Raw genomic sequence first — 4,589 nt, 5'->3', positions numbered from 1 at the left:
TGCATTGCGTCATTTCGTTGCCAATTAGCAGCCCACAAGCTCAGGGAAACGGTAGTATCGTCCATCTAGGCCTCTAGTGGAACTTCCAGAACTAACGGTGGCCAGGATTGACCTATCTTCTAGAGAGAACGTCGCTTATCTTATGATGAAGGAGTCGACTGCCGAAATTTGGTTTAAAGTAGAGATGTTGCATCGGGTCCTGGAGGACTCAAGGGCAAAAGACAACTTAGTAAGAAGAATGGAGATTGCCAAACTAGACCATGAGCCGTAACAAACTTTTAGATCAGAATTGAAATTGTCATAATCCAAACACACATTAAATCAGGCACGTCGGGAAGCTTTTTAGTGGGAACGTGACGTTTGAAGTTAAGTCCGGGAGAAGGCAGATGTAAAACAATGTAAAAGAAATAACAATGTAACCATACATATCATTCTATATATTTATATAGAGAAACTAATTTAATATTGTATTCTATTTTCCTGTTCATATTTTAAAACCCCTAACAAAAGACAAATTATTATCAAAAACATTTGATCTTCATTTTCCATTAGCCAAATAAAAAGAGATTTGTTATCAAGTTTTGAAATTTTTTAATTTTACTATATATTTTGCTATTCAAAAAACATGTTAAAAGAAAATGCATCTCATCTTCTATTTCCTCATTACAGAGTTTGCATATTTTATTTCTAGTTTAATATATAAGTAAAGACCTTTTCTGTTTCAAGTTCATGAGCTCCAATTGTAAATCTGGTTAAAACACATCTTTGAATATATGGTAATTGCAATAAGTATGGCTCAAATTTTAAACTTGGTTTGAATGATCGATATGTTCTAAGTTTGTTTCCAGAGGTCTTATTTTGTCTTTTATCATTAAATAACTCTTGTTTCCATATGTTACAATACTTTAAATACAATTTCTTTTTCACCATATATTTAAAGTACTTGATACTCCTTTAAATTAAGTAATTTTAAGATACTAGTAGCATCAATACTACCCCAATAATTCTTTCCAACTTAAGATAATGCATTCGAATCTTACACAACATAATTAGTTATATGTGTTTGTGCACGGTAAAAGAGGGACGAAAGATACCAAAGGGACAGTCAAACTCATAAATCTAAAACAAACTGACAACGCTATGGCTAAAAATGAAAAAGACAAACAAACAACAGCACACACGACACAACATAGAAAACTAAAGAAAAAACAACACGAACCCCACCAAAAAACTAGGGGTGATCTCAGGTGCTCCGGAAGGGTAAGCAGATCCTGCTCCACATGCGGCACCCGTCGTGTTGCTTATGTGATAACAAATCCGGATAGAAAGTCACAGGACATTAAGTCAACAATTTGATAGGACATACATACATTTTTGACAGTCGTTTGAATATATTTTGATATACTTTTGTTTTACTACTTATATTCATTTGCAGTTAGGGAAATTCCTAATAGACCTTGATCAATGAAAATGTCTTAAATTTTACTCGTTCATTTATTGGCAAAATTAAGCCATTTAAGTAACAAGCCCCTTTTGACATTTTGTTTTTCATAACAATCATTACAATTATTTGATGGTTGTTGATATTTATTGAATAAATTTTAACTATAAAGTTGCTTCAATGTAAAACCTGAAGAAAAATACAAAAAAAATGTATTAAAATAAGTGTTTTCTTGTTCAAAGTAAAATAATTTCAAAAGTGAATTGTTACTTTTTGTCCTGTGACTTTCTGTCCTATATTCGTTGTGCACATATACATTGATGATTTAGGTGAACGACTTGACTTACCTTTTATGTTTTAATGTTTTAACGATTGTTATTCATCTGATGACGACATTATTATACATCTATCTATGGAGTAAAAAAATATACTTTCTTTGTAGAATATTTGCTTAAAATTAGGATTTGTCACCGTATTTTGTTCTTCGAAAGAAAGACATAACATTTTCTGTTTTAAAAGATATACACAAATTGTTTTTGTTAAATTAAGGCATAACGTTTTCTGTTTTTAAGATGTTTATTCACCATTCTAATATGACGTCCTTATAGCTACCGCTTTGTAAACAAAGCTGTGTTCTAATGAGCACAAAATATGTTTGACACATGCGCACGAACTTACTGTTTCTATTAACGTTATTTCCATCGTTATCCTTTAAAATATATACATTTAAGCAGCTAACATAAACTTTTATTATATTTTTTTATGAAACAACATATATATTTACCCTGCTCGTAGCTTTTAAACTTATCAAATATGAAATGCAATGCACAGACTCCTCGAGGAGGAAACGGGAACAGCCAAACATTTTTACGGTAATTTCGTACGCTTCGACCTATGAAAATACTGTATTTGTCCTATTAGAATCGAAATAATTCCTTCATGTCATGCTCTATGCTCATTTTAACATGGTTAGGCATTATATTTGACAACGCTCAGTGTAAAATATCGACAAATATAATGCCTACCCATGTTAAAATGAGCATAGAGCATAATATGCAGGTATTATTTTTTAAATAACAAATACTGTAAACGACAAATATATTTCTCTTAACCTGTGTGACGTATCAAAAAAAAATTATTTGTGGCTTATTGTACAGACATAATATGACAAAAATTTCATCAATCCTATGAAACTCTAACAATTGACCAATGCATGCAGCTTTAAATGATCCTTTATGACACTTATATTTCTACTTAAACATGTGCAGTCAAAAAATTTAACGGTTTTCAACTGTCTGATAAAACAAATTTTCACTGAAATTTTAACATACATTTGAATTTGGAGTCAGCTCATAATCTCAAGATCTTTTTTTTTGTGTTATTAAAGTGAAACCAGAAATACATACTGTGGATTCATTTATTAATGAAGTAAACAATCACATGTTCGTGGATATTTGATTTCGTGGTTTTGCCGAGGTTTGCATACATACCTATAGAAAACTTGTCATTCGTTGTACCCAATGAATAATAATGAATCCACAGTATATGTATTTTAATATGTCTTAAACATTCAAATGCATTGACTTTCCATAGCACAAAAATTATCAAGACTATTCACCTGACAAGTTAACACATCATGGGGTGCTTTAAACCTGAAGTACACTGACAAAAGTGAAGATTTTGGGGTCAAAATATGACTTTATATGTAATTTTGGGCAAGTCTAAAAACTGCATTCTTGAAAACTAACTATGCTATGCATTTTTCACTTAAATGACGTGATGGTTCTTATTCATGCATTTCTTAGCTCTAAATCTCTGGTGACGAATAACCTAATCCACAAAATATATGTCAAAAGTCTTGAATTAGATGTTCTAATTAAAAATTGTTTAAAAATAGGAAGTACAATATTGTTCAGAATGTCTCAATTGAACCTATCTTTGTTGTTTTATACAGATATATAATGCCTTCTGATTTTAGTGCAGATCTTGGAACAGAAGTGAGATTTTTGGCATACACGAAATTCAAAATCTCAGTGGACATTTTTTTCAAGCATGTCGTGAGCAATGTTTCCCCCCAAATTAATGGTAGCAAGAAGGATGATATCAGCTTCGAAGAAATAAAATAACAAAATAATGTAATTTATACCGTGAAAATATAGGAACACATACAACATTATTTAAATAAAAACAAGGTACAACCAGCACTGACCTTGGGTACGTCTTGTACAAGTCATTTTCATTTAATTGAAGAAGTAAATAATACATTTATCTCCGTAAATTTGTCTCATAAGTTTGAATAACTTCCCCTTCATCTAAGTAGATATTTATTTTTTTACAATCCTTAATATTCTCAAACTTTTGAATGTATACAAATGCCCAAGACAATTTTTCACTATGGTTAGCTCATAATTTTTAGTTCAGCTTTATGTTTCATCTTATTAATTCAACAACAAAAAAACCTTTGAACACAGATCTTAAGTAAGTTAAATTGTATAAGGTAGGTGTAAATTATTTAACTTTAAATTGTTTTACCACTGTGTTTTATAATTCAATCATCATATATTAAAGCAATCCTATAATAGATGCATATGGTGTTACCATGTATTATATATGTGTATTCTGCTATTACTGAAGTTATAGTTTGTGGTACTATTTCAAATTGAAATTATAGATATAAATACAGAAAACTTACTATGTCAGTACTCTTAAATACTCGATATGTTCCTATCATATCCTCTACTCTACTATGCTTTGGTATATTCTACTGTCAATCTAAGAAGTTGCTCTACTTTTTTCTCTGTTGTTTTTGGTGAACATCTCCTGAGTTCTTTGTCATGAGATAAGGCACTTTTATCTTCTGTAATATTAAAATTGCAATGAAATATCAGAGTTCATGTAAACATTTTTTGATCCTTCGGCCATATTTGTCATATTACAAAAAATGTATCTCCACCGAAGCTACATAAGCAAAAAAAGACCCAAGTGACCATATTATTATTCCCCAGTCACCGTTGGGGAATGCATTTGGTGAAAATAAACTCATCATAGATACCAGGACAAAATTTTATATATACGCCAGACGCGCGTTTCGTCTACAAAAAACTCATCAGTGACACTCGAATCCAAAAAAGTTATAAAAAGCCAAATA

The sequence above is a fragment of the Mytilus edulis genome, chromosome 11, assembly GCF_963676685.1.
Source record: "Mytilus edulis chromosome 11, xbMytEdul2.2, whole genome shotgun sequence".
Lineage (NCBI taxonomy): Eukaryota > Metazoa > Mollusca > Bivalvia > Mytilida > Mytilidae > Mytilus > Mytilus edulis.
The sequence above is the reverse complement of the archived record's forward strand: the minus strand, read 5'-3'. Positions refer to the sequence as shown.